This window comes from Zingiber officinale, chromosome 11A, assembly GCF_018446385.1.
Source record: "Zingiber officinale cultivar Zhangliang chromosome 11A, Zo_v1.1, whole genome shotgun sequence".
In the NCBI taxonomy this organism is placed as follows: domain Eukaryota; kingdom Viridiplantae; phylum Streptophyta; class Magnoliopsida; order Zingiberales; family Zingiberaceae; genus Zingiber; species Zingiber officinale.
In genome coordinates, this window is record NC_056006.1 from 45,823,940 (window position 1) to 45,837,881 (window position 13,942).

A 13,942-nucleotide genomic window follows, 5' to 3' on the forward strand; every position below is an offset into this window, starting at 1 on the left:
AGCTCTTCTCCCTCATCACCACAAGCCGAGATTAGGTCTTCTTCTTCCTAAGAGAAAACTAAGATACAAGAAGGAGCCTTCAAGGTGTACCCTTCCAAGCAAGAGAAATCAAAAGGAGGGCTAAAAGAAGAAGCTCTCTTCTTCCTCTCCACCAAGGGTACCATTTCCTTAAGGATTAACAAGTGAACACTAGGTAAGCTTCCCATCACCTGTGGTACAATAGCTCATATGGTTTTCCATGAAGATAGATTGCTAAAAAAAAACTAGGGTTGCTTATGGAAATTTCAACCAAGACAAAAGGAAGAGTCTAAGAAATTTTAAACTAGAATGCTTATTATTCTTCTTGTGACATGTATCTTATGTAGGAGGTTAATCTAATGTTTCTATGCTAGAATGATTAATTAGAACTTAGATCCATGAACCTTAGACTCTCGGCCAAGCATGAACAAGAGGACTAGGTAAGCTAAAGACTCAAACTAAACATGCTCCCTTGTTCTTGTGTTATGTACCCTATGAAAATGGTGTTGTTAACTTTTTCTCTTACTTGTATGTTGATTGAAACTCCATTTTCTTATGCTCATGAATATTCGGCCATGGAAGAACTAAAGGCCTAGGAGAGCTTTAAACCTAAAACTAAGCATACTATGCTTTTTCCTAAAACAAGATATGAAGCTAAAATGTTATGCCTTGATTGTATGTTGGTTTGAAAGTCTATTTTATGTTTATGAAGATTCGGCCATGTTGTGATTTGAGGCCTAGGAAAGATTAAACCAAGGCTAAGATGCTCATGACCTTCTTGATGAAATGATATGAAACTAGTTTGATGTTCTTAGGGTTGCTTGTTACATAGAAATTTAGTTACATGTAACTTTCGGCCACACTAAGCTTTAGGGCTAGGATGCTTAGATTTTAAACTAAGTTTACTCATAATGTTTCTTGTAATAAATGCTATGAAATGTGTTTGTGGTTTCTATACTCTTGTGCCACTAGAAACCTAGTTTTCATGCTCACATGTTTCGGCCACCATTGGTTTAAAGGCCTAGGGAAACTTAGAACCCAACTTGGATATGCTCATGATGTTTCTTTTGAAAAATGCTATGAAATGTAGTTGTGGTTTCCATGCTCTTATACCATTAGAAACCTAGTTTCCATGCTCACATGTTTCGGCCACTATTGGTCTAAAGGCCTAGGAAAATGTAGAACCCAACTTAGATATGTTCATGATGTTTCTTGTGATAAATGCTATGAAATGTTGTTGTGATTTCCATGCTCTTATGCCCTAGAAACCTAGTTTTCATGCTCACATGTTTCGGCCACTATTGGTCTAAAGGCCTAGGGAAATTTAGAACCCAACTTAGATATGCTCATGATGTTTCTTGTGATAAATGCTATGAAATGTAGTTGTGTTTTCCATGCTCTTATACCACTAGAAATCTAGTTTCCATGCTTAATATGTTTCGGCCACCTTGGGTTAATGGGTTTAGGAAGTTTGGAACTTGAACCAAATGTGCTTATGATGTTCCTCATGAAATGTGTAGGATATTGGCTTAAGGTTCAACACCTTCATGCTACATGTAACCTAGAATAAGGCTTGCTAGGGTTCGGCCATGATAAGGATAGAAGCTTATGAAACTTAGAACCCAAATTAAACATGCTCAAGTTGTTCCTTATGAAATATGATGTGATATGAGTTAGGGTTTTCATGTTTACATGTTGTTTAGAACTTGATTGCTCTTCATGAAGGTTTCGGCCATGAAAGAATTAGAAACCTAGGAGGGCTTAAAAATTTAGGTTAACATGCTTATGATCTTTCTTATGATAGGATGTGAAGTTAGCATGAGATTCTTATGTTTGTATGTTGTCTAGAGTTCATGTCCCTACTCTTGACTTTCGGCCATAAGAGGTTTAGTGACCTAGATGTGCCTCACATGCTATGCTATGAATTAAGAGATGTTATTTAAATGATTCCATGTATGTTTTTTTATATCTTTCTATGATGAGTGATATGTTCATTATGTATGCTTATGACCCATGCATGTGTTATGTGCCCAATTATGCATGCTTTATGATATGATAAATGACATGTCCATTATGTACGTTTATGATCCATGCATGTGATGTGTGCCCAAATATGCATGCCTTATGATGTGATAAATGACATGTTCATTATGTATGCTTATGATCCATGCATGTGCTGTGTGCCCAAATATGCATGTTTTATGATATGTTAAGAAATATGTTATGCATGAAATGGTAAGAACTATGATATGTATGACATGCTACTTTACTTTATGTATGGCTTGTACCAAGGGTGTGCTCCATAAGCGCCCCGGGGTCGATGGACTAAGAAACAGGCCTCGTTAGGGATGGGCTCCTAAGTGCCCCTAGGTCGATGGACTAAGAAACGGGCCTAGTATGTATGCCTTGTAGGGTTCAAGACTTGCTACCTTGGACCTACATAGGACGCGCGCATTTATGTATGTGGTACAAGCGGGAGCCCTAATCATGTTGAGATTATGTTTAAGTATGTATATTATAAGTTTTCAAAAGACATGTTGCATATGTTTCATGATGCATGTATAGGAATTCACCTTGCATATACTTTATGATTATGCCATGATATTTATGATGATGTTATGCTATGTCAGGTTTCATTTGATGTTCATGTTAGAATATGCTATGATACTTTATGGTGATTATGTTATGATATGTCATGATATGCTGCTTGATATGATAAATTGTTTCCATGCATTTTGGACTTGTGATTTTGATATGCTATACGGTTTTTGTGAGTAGAAAAGGAACCTACTGAGCCATGAGTGCTCACAGCTTACTTTCTTGTACCATAGATAAATGCAAGGAATGGATGTACTAGGGGAACAGCAGGAGGGGCTAGAAGGATGTGTGTGGTAGTGGCTTGGCTAAAGGGAAAGACCTGCTTTTGTTAATAAAGAGATATGCCATGTTTATGTTATTTCATTTTGACTCCATGACCTTAATTATGTGTTTGGGTATTATGACTCAAAAATCCTGATAAGTATGCTATGTGGTTTTATATGTCTATAGTGATTTTAAAGTAAAAGCTTTTAATTTCTTTAAGTAAGACTTCCGCTGTGTTAAGTAAGTATGTATGTGTCCAAGTAACCCCCGTCGCCTTAGCAGGAGGGGCGGGGCGTTACAGTAAGTATTCCTAGACTTAATAATTTAGTCAATTATTTATTACGCAAGTTAGCTAAGTCGAACCTTAAGATTAAGTCACTTCTAAAGGAAGTAGTTGTCCTTAAAGAAGTAACTAACTCTAAATCCTTACCTGATCAAGTTCAGACTGGAGATTCAACACAAGTTCAAAAACTTGAGGAAGAAAATTCGAGTTTGAAAAATCAGGTCAAGGATTTAAAAAATACCTTAGAACGGTTTTTTTTTTTGGTTCCAAGAATCTTGACTTAATTCTTGGGACACAAAGAGCCATTTACAATAGAACTGGGCTAGGATATAAAAGTAAAAAGAAATATAAATCCTATTTATCCTTAATAAACAAACAAAATAGTAAATCAGTCCAAGCATGGGTCCCCAAGTCCAAATTAATCAATCAATTTGGACTTGGCCAATACTGGGTCCCGAAGGATCAAATACACTACCTCGATAGACCATATCGAGGCTATGATCTAGGGGGAGCAAAAAGAAAAACGATCTTAATAAAACAAAATCAAAAATCAAAATCAAATTAAAAATTCAAATTTTCAAAATTCAAAAATCAAAATCAAATTAAAAATTTGAAATTAAAATATAAATTCAAAATTCAAAATTCAAAATCAAATTAAAAATTAGAAATTAAAATATAAATTCAAAATTTAAAATTAAAAATCAAATTAAAAATTTGAAATTAAAATATAAATTCATAATTCAAATTCAAATCAAATAAAATATAGATGGAGGATCCAGACTTGCTAGCACCCCCAACTGAACTATCCGACAGGGTAACTGAACCTAATCTACCCGAAATGGGTAAAACAAGAGTAGATTACCCGGCAGGGTAATTAAGGTTAGATTAAAACGGGCTAGGTTTAACTTGACCCACAGTACTGGTGAAGTTTTTGGATGATAGTACGTTAGGGAAGCTTGGGCATCGCATGTCTAGGAAGATATGGCTTCAACCTGGTGCATTTGGCCAAGTGGAACTGATCGAAGCTACCCTTAAATGCATCTTAACTAGTTAGACCAAGGTTTAGAATTAAGCTCAATGGGTAGGACTATTTGGGAAACCTCGAAGGTATGGTTACTTTAATGAGTTTCTTGTGACTCACCATAGCCTAGAAGTTTATCCAAAGAATGCTTACTTGTTGAACCCAAACTAAAACCTGAATCTAACACAAAGTTAAACCAGACCCTTAAATTCAATAATAACTCATCTCACAACAATTATAGTGTTTCCTGATTGATAATTTAGATTGGGTGAGATGACTAAGAAATTAAAAGATAAAATTAATTTTAAAACTTAATTTCAAAATAATTTTAAAAACTTAATTTCAAAATAATTTTAAAACTTAATTTCAAAATAATTTTAAAAACTTAATTTCAAAATAATTTAAAAACTTAATTTCAAAATAATTTTAAAACTTAATTTCAAAATAATTTTAAATTTTAATTTCAAAATAACTTTAAAACTTAATTTCAAAATGATTTTAAAACTTAATTTCAAAATGATTTTTAAAAAAAACTTAATTTCAAAATGATTTTAAAAACTTAATTTCAGAATAATTTTAAAATTAATTTCAAAATAATTTATTAAAATTAATTAACTTAAATTTTTCTCAAAATTAATTAACTTAAATTATTGTCAAAATTAGTTAACTTAAATTATTTTAAAAATTAATTAAGTTAATTTCAAAATCTTATTTAAAACCTTTTTCAATACTTTTCAAAACGTTAATTAAAAACAACCATAGGATTAATTGTTTACTAACTTAGATTGGATGAGATAGGAAATCCAAGGATTCTACTTCAATTAAGCTATCTTTAAAATCCATTAAAAAGAAACCAATTCAACTACTTCATGTGTAGGAATTGGACCAATGGATGTTGGATAATGGATGCTCCAGACACATGACTGGAGATAAGTTGAAGTTTACTAAACTCAAGTACAAGAATTTAGGATCGGTTGCATTCGACAACGACGGTAAACTTAAAGTAATCGGAAAAGGTAATATTGAACTAAGTTCCGATTTCATTATTCGAAATATTTTATTGGTTGAAAATTTTAACTTTAATTTACTAAGTATAAATCAATTGTGTGACAGTGGATATCTAGTCAATTTTGATAAATCTGGGTGTCTAGTTAAAAACATCGAAAACCCTGAAATTAGACTTAAGGGACCTAGGAAGAATAACATCTACACAATTGACCTATCAATATCCTCAATAAAGTGTCTCTTGACACAACAAGAGGAAACTCAACTGTGGCACAGAAGACTGGGTCACACTCACACTAGACTCATTTCAAAAATGAGTCAAAATGATCTAGTTAGAGGTTTGCCCAAATTAAAATTTATTGAAAACTCAATCTGTGATGCGTGTCAAAAAGGAAAACAAACCAAGTCAACCCACAAGTCAACCAACCTAGAAAGAACTAACTCCTTACTTGAGCTCCTTCACCTTGACCTATTTGATTCACATGGAGCCAAATCACTAAACAAGAACCAATATTGCTTAGTGATAATTGATGACTACTCTAGGTACACATGGGTAAAATTCCTAAAAACAAAAGATGAAACCTATGAAACATTTAGTAATTTTTACAAATTAACGGAAAATGAAAAAGATACTAAAATTAAAAGAATAAGAAGTGATCACGGGGGGGAATTTGAAAATCATAGGTTTACTCAATTTTGTAAAATAAATGGATACCAACATGAATTTTCATGTCCTAGAACCCCCCAACAAAATGATCTAGTGGAACGTAAAAATAGAACACTACAAGAAGCCGCTAAGACTATGTTAAACGAATATAATTTAAATCATCAATTTTGGGCTGAAGCAATAAATACTGCAAATTATATTCAAAACAGAATTTTAATTAACAAACCTCACAATAAAACACCCTATGAACTTTATTACCATAAAATTCCCAACTTAAACTACTTAAAAGTATTTGGTTGTAAAGTTCACATTTTAAATACTAAAGATTACTTAGGAAAATTTACACCCAAGTCTAACCAAGGAATATTCTTGGGATACTCCTCAACCAGTAGGGCCTTTAGAGTATATAACCAAAATACCTTAAAAGTTGAAGAAACAACTAATGTTATCTTTGATGAATAAACCAACCCATCTAATATAACTGAAAATATTGACATCAATCCAAGAATTATAGAAGATGATGAAATCCAACCTAACCTTAATAAACCAGAAGAACCAGTTTCTGACCCACACATAAGACTAAGTAGAGTAAGTACCTCTCACCCACTAGACCAAACTTTGGGTGACCCAAACCTAGGAGTTAGAACTAGATCCTCCTATAGAAACCTTAGTCAGATTGCCCTTATTTCTAAAAATGAACCTAAGACTATAGAAGAAGCCCTACCTGACCCAGACTGGATCATTGCAATGCAGGAAGAATTAACACAATTTGAGAGAAACCAAGTCTGGGATCTTGTACCTAAACCCATAGATAAATCAATAATAGACACCAAATGGGTTTTTAGGAACAAATTGGATGATCAGGGTGATATAATAAGAAACAAAGCTAAACTAGTAGCCAAAGGGTTTAGTCAAGTTGAAGGCTTAGACTATAATGAAACCTATGCTCCGGTAGCTAGACTCGAATCCATTAGGATGTTATTAGCCTATGCAGCAAATAAAGGGTTTAAGTTATACCAAATGGACGTTAAGTCAGCCTTTTTAAATGGGTTTATTAAGGAAGAGGTCTACGTAAGCCAACCTCTGGGATTTGAAGACTTAGACTACCCAAACCATGTATTTAAACTAAAAAAAGCATTATATGGACTAAAACAAGCCCCTAGGACATGGTATGAAAGATTATCTAACTACTTAATATCCAAAGGCTTTAACCAAGGACATATAGATCCTACCCTGTTTGTAAAAACTATAGAGAAAGATATCTTTATAACCCAAATCTATGTTGACGATATAATTTTTGGCTCAACTAACTCTAAATTTTTAAAAGAATTTGTTAAATTAATGGAAAATGAATTTGAAATGAGTATGGTTGGGGAACTCAACTTTTTCTTAGGCTTACAAATAAAACAAACCAAAGATGGAATCTACATTTATCAAACTAAATATGCTAAGGAGTTAATTAAAAAATTCTGCATGGAAAACTCAAAAATTATAAATACTCCAATGGCAACCAACATTAACATTGACTCTGACCCTGAAGGAAAACCAGTAGATCCAAAGTACTATAGGAGTGTCATAGGTAGTTTACTTTACCTACCTGCAAGCCGACCCAACATATTGTTTGCAAAAGGTATGTGCGCAAGATACCAATCCTGTGCAAAAGAGTCACACCTAACATATGTTAAAAGAATACTTAGGTATATTAAAGGAACTCTAAATGTAGGACTTTGGTGAACTTGCACCTTTGACCTTTATGGCTATTCTGAATCGGACTATGCCGAGTGCAAATTAGACAGAAAAAGTATAAGTGGTAGCTGCCAGATTCTAGGTCAATGCCTAGTAAGTTGGTCAAGCAGAAAGCAACACTGTGTTGCTTTATCCACTACAGAAGCTGAATACATAGCCCTAGGAGAATGTGCATCTCAACTGTTGTCGATGATGCATACATTAAAAGACTATCAACTAGAATATAAAAATATAAAAATCTTTATTGATAATATCAGCTCAATTAATCTGACCAAAAATCCTATTCACGACTCTAGGACTAAACACATAGAGGTAAAACACCATTTTGTAAGGGATCACGTAGCTAAGGGTGAAATTGCACTCAACCATGTTGAGTCCAAATCAAACCTAGCTGACATTTTTACAAAACTCTTACCTGAACTTGAGTTCAGTGCGCTTAGAAGACAAATAGGAATGTGTTGGGTAGAGTAGGTGTCTCATTTTTGTTTAATTATTTTTTAAAAATTCTAGAAAAAATAGTTTTCAAAATTCCAATTTATTAGATTTTACAAAAATTGAACTTAGCCTAAGCTTTCCCCCTAGATATCATGTTCCCCTAGAGTTAAGCCAGAGCATCTCACAAACACCTAGGTATACCTTGATTGTGTTTGAAAGACATAGAACGGTGTGAGATGCATAGGGTATAGCTTGGACTCAAGAATGCTTATATCTGTGCATCAATATGAGTCTGGGCGTTAAACACATAATATACATCAATCAAGTCAAGTTTTTCAGCTCTAGTCAAATCTAACTGGACCAAATTGACTTAACTTGACTAACCATGTGAAAGTTGTTGCCCTGTAGGCAATCAGCAAGTAGCTAAAGGTTAGACAGTTGGTAAAGGATTCTCGGTTTTCTTGTTAAGCATGTTTTGATCTTTAGGGCTCTAATACCATAAACCATGCTTGGACTTAAGGACCAACTGATTTTGAATCAATAACATAAACCAAATTTTTAGCTACTCTACTCCCTCCTTGTCCTAAAATTTAATAAGTATTGCTTAAAATTAAGTTAAGTTTATGTTTAACCTAAGCTATAGCTTTCAAAATCCAATACTTGAAAAAAGCTAAGCTAAGTTCCAAGCCTTATTTTCAAAATTTTTAAACTTAGCTCACTTTGAAATCTAACTTTATAAATTCTTGCTTTCCAAGTAAAGCACAGTTTTGCAAAATTCAACTCATTGCTTTCAAAAATTAAAAAGCGACTTCAAAAATATTTTCTACAACAAAATTTCAAAATCTAAACAAGAGCTTCCAGTAGTCTTATAATTTTAACTAAGTTTCCAAAAAGCAAACACTTTCACTTAGCTAAAAATAAGAAATGACAATTATAAACTGTTAAGTGTTTTCAAAATCTTGTTAAATCAAATGACAATTTTATTTTTGATATAAGGCAAAGGGGGAGAGTAGAAAATTCAAATTATAAAGTAGCAAATTCAAATTATAAATTTAACATAATATTAAAGGGGGAGTAACAGTTAAGGGGGAGCCTATACTTGGTACTCATAGAGTTTACTTTAGCAAAATTTGCTAAGCTTGCTTTAAATGTTTTCATCTATTCGTTATTTTATATCTGTTTACTTAACTTTTGAATTTGAGTTGCCATAATCAAAAAGGGGGAGATTGTTGATGCGGGAAGCATCCGACGATCGAACTCGTGTTCTGATAATGGCAAAGGATTCAAAGTTAAGGTGTTTTTGTGATCTAACAAGTCTGCTTGAGTATTTCAGTAAAGTCCTAACTGTGATGTAAAATACCGTAAAATTAAATAATAGATATTATTGGACGAAAAATCTTATTGGATTTTTCAGAAATTTTTAGAGATTTTTGGTGATTTAAACGGAGTCTGTTTGACCCGTTTTGAGGGGATGAATTCGGGGTATAATAAAAGCCTGTTTGAAACACCATTTAAGTAGGAGTTGATTTAGGATTTAACTTAAGGTTTAATTAACTTAAACCTAGGTTTTTATTTCCTTTTTATTTCTTCCCAAATTCGCCGAGCCTTCTCCTCCTTCCCGATTCTGCCGAACCCACCTCCCTCTCCCGATCTCCTCCTTCTCCTCACATTACGCCCGAGACCCCCTTCCCTCTCCGGCGATTTTCTCCTCGCCCGATCGCTGGCCACCGCGAGCTCACCGCCGGCAACGACCTTCTCCTCCAGCGTGCCTCAGTCGGTTCTCCCTCCGATCTTTCTCCCTCTCAAGGTGTGGAGCTTTTCTCCTCTCCTCTTCCCTGATTCATTGCCCCATAACCTCATCGAGTACCGGAGTCGGGATTTCCCACAACCGGTCGACCTATAGATGATCGATCCATTGCCGCCTTTCTTCGTATCCGATTTCGCCGAGGGTACAACTCAATCGCCGCCGATCACATTTGATCTCTTAGTGACATCGCGTCTCCAACGCTGTTGTGTCGCTCTGTTGCCAACGCCTGATTGCACCGGTCGGCTGCTCCTGGTGGATGTCGATTGCTCCTCATCACCGGATCTTGGATCAAGGAGATCCATTGCGCTTCCTCCTCACCATATCTTGGACAGAGAGGTCCTCTACCCTTCTTGAAGCTATGCCCTAGCTTCCGTGTGCTGAGTTCTTCTTCCTCTTCATTGATCTAGATTGAGGTAAGGTCCTGTTGAGGGGAGTTTTGTACTATGGATTAGGGTTTCAGCAAATCTTTTGTTGTATGACTGGAGTTTTAGATTGTTTTCTTGGAGGGATATGTTTGTGTGTGCTCTTGGAGTTTATGGACAGGGAGTCATAAGAGCTGAGAGATGTTGTACTTCTGCCAAACCTCAAGGTAAGTGGTAGGGATGAATTTGTGTTTAGCTTCAACGGAATTGACTATGAAGTGTATGAGATTGTTGGCATGTACTTGAGTTATATATATTGGATTGAAGATTGATTAGGGTTATTTGTTTTGGAGGACAGTATCTTCCACCTTGCTCCAGCTACAGATTCTAGCAGTGGTTGCTTCAGTTTTGGCTCTTTGATGGCTTTTGGCACTATTGACACCAATCTATGGTAAGTTGTTAATTAAAGATTGTGGATTAAGGTTTTACTTCTAGTGGTAAGTATTGTTTTGGTTAATTAGTTGTTGATAGTGATTGGTTGATATAGATTGTTATGTGATCATTCTTAGGATCATCAGATTGATTGTCGGGATTATTGGATTGTGGTGATGATTTATATGGTGGTTAAGGATTATTTGGAGGATTAGTCAGGGATCAGATTTGATTAGGGTGATCCTATGGGTTAGGAATTTTATTTAGCTATTTAATTCATATGAAATTAGCTAAATAAAATATATATATATTGATCGCAGGACTTGGATTCGGGACAAGCGTCTCGACACGGGATTACTTGGCACGACCTACACTTTAAGGCGGGTATTTCTTCCTTGGCCTCTATGTAGATTTTCTTGTACTTAGTGCATGGATATTATTGGATAAATTAGGCTGCTTTATCTGATATCATGATCGGTTGCTGTTCTTCCTGCATTATACTTATGCTTGACCCTTGTGATGATCTATTTAATTCATATACAGTCTCCACTCTTGATATCTACTCTGTTGTGATTACACATGTAGAGTATGTCTGGTAGAGATTATCGGGTTGTTGGTATTACCATGCTGATTGGGTATGTGATGCAGACTGTACCTAGATGGGTATGTGTTATAGGAGTCATCTTGTTGACCGTGCATTTACATGTGGTGTGTCCATACGTATTTGTCATGTATTTTTGGAGGAGTTGGGTTGATTGTATGTTTGGGGTATATACACATGTATGTGGTGTTTTTACTGGAGGATACATGTTGATTGTACTTATATAGTGTGTACACATGTTTGGTGGGATACGTGGAGGTATCGTCATGATTATATTCACGTTGTGGAGTACTTATGTGGATTTAGAGGTTGCATGGATGATGACGATGTTTGTATCATGATTATATATATATCATGTTCATCATTCATTGCATGCTGGCGACTGTTGTCTCCCTTATGGTGAGAGAGAGTCGTGAGTCATATCTAGCGCCGCACACTCGACCACTCATGGGTAGTGGTAGTGGGAGCAGTTGCCGCTGTCCTGTCCTGCTCATTAGGCTGCTCAGTGTGTACTCTGTCCGCCTCGATCACTCTTGAGTAGTAGGTCTGGAGGGTTCAGTAGTCAGGGGGCTTATGATGTGAGTAGTCAGGGACCCTGATGCTATGTAGTTAGATAACTACTTAGCGTACCGAACGCCTCAGCCGCTTTATAGCGGTTACGCCCTGTTGAGGTTAGTATGGTTTGTCACAGACCCAAGCCTCTCGGCCATACAGGGGTCGTGGTGTCTGGAGAGGTGGCGGGGGTGACCATGGAGCATGCATGCACTTTTGCATATGATGCACGGTGCATCTGGGGGTTATATTTGCATACATGCCTACTAGATACTAGTTGCATTTGTTTGCGATATGATTGTTGCATTTGGTTGCCATGCTGCATACATGTCATTTATTTTACATGTATATGCAGTCGTATTTATATTGCACAGGTGTCATGGGTATATCTGTTGCAGATCCGGTGAGCTTACTGATCATTGTATCATGTGTCGATTCCAGATTGGGTATGTATATGCCATTATGTTAGTTGTGGCTTGTACAGTTTATATGTCAGGTTATTATGTCAGATATGTTAGGTGCATTGATTATGATAGTATGATCATGTTTCTTTATTCCCTACTGAGACTGTATACTTGTGATCTCCATGTTTATGTATTGTCCATGCACTATCTTTTCTATTACCCGCTGAGTTACCTATACTCACCACCGCATTTGTACATTTATGTTTTCAGGTAGCAGGTAGATGGTTGGTGTGTCGCTTGGAGTATCCTGTCTGCCGGGTCCTACGTCACATCCGAAGACTATGTTCATTTTCTATTGTATATTCTTTTCTTATTCGTGGCATTGTATTTGTGTTTAGCCATGTGGCTATCTTATTCTTTTGGTGTTGTATTTGTGTTTAAGCCGTGCCGGCATGCATTGTATCTATTTGTCTTGTGTGGGCTTTCCGTTTTCATTTTTCCGCTGTGTTGGTTTTTAGTACAACCGTGTGGGCTGTTTTATATATAACTGCGTGGTTGTGATTGTTTCATTCCAGCCGTGTGGGCTGTTATTATAACTGCGTGGTTGTGTATATAAATATTCCAGCCGCATGTGGCTGATGTATTTTGCTTGTAGTGATGCTTCATATTGTCACCGGTACAGGGGAGACTCTATCGGATTTTTGTCTGGCAGGGACTCCTTTGGGGCGTGACAATTTAGTGGTATCAGAGCGGGTACGATACCTGTTTTGTTTTGTGTTCTATTTTTGAGTTTATCTGATACCAATTTTTGGTATCAGAGCAGGTACGATGCCTGTTATTCGTGTTTTTAGATTTCGAGTTTTCGATTTTCTTGATGTGACTTTTCGGGTTTTGGGACCAGGCAGCTGCAGGACATCTCCAGGCTATAGGAGGTATGTTTGCATATTGTTATCATACATTTCTGTCGGTGTATATACTGTTGTTCATGATAGTTAGTTACGACTTGTGTTAGTACATCTTTGTTAGTACATGTTCAGTTGTTTGTAGCATGCATTGCATGTGTTGGGTCAATCACTGATCACGATTGACCTAATGGAGATCAAGGATTACAGTCTCAAGGGATTTGTCATATCATATCGCCAGTAGTTTTAGTGTCTGTTACTACGAGTTGGTTGAGAGTTAGAGCCACATACCAGTCTCTATTATTATTAGCTGGGTAGTTGATGGTATCTGTATACTCATATTGACTCAGTTAGTAGGGTACCAGTTTACTCCGGTTGAGGATTGATTTACCCGGGTTGACATTTGTAGTTGGGTATCGATTTACCTTAGTTTCAGCAGTGGAAGATTGATTTACTCTTGTTGGATTGGATAGTAGTTGACCGATTTATTTTATTGGTCCGACCAGTAGGGGGCTGACTTATTATATTTTAAGAGATTCCTATCATTGGGATATTTCATACTTGGTTAGATATTTTGACTTGTATCGGTGTGGAAAGGGTTGAATTAGCTGTATACCATAGTCGGCTTAGTCAGTCTATAGAGGATTGATGTATCCTATTCCATGGGGATTTTGACCATGGACTATCTGTACCTGATTGGATGATTGAGAAGGTACATTCGGATAGGATACCTCCACTGATGTGGAAAAGTGTAAAGCTACTTGCTTAACACTTTGAGATACAACCGTTACTATGGTATAACTTGGAGACTACGTTCAGATATATGATTTGTACTGACGTGAGAG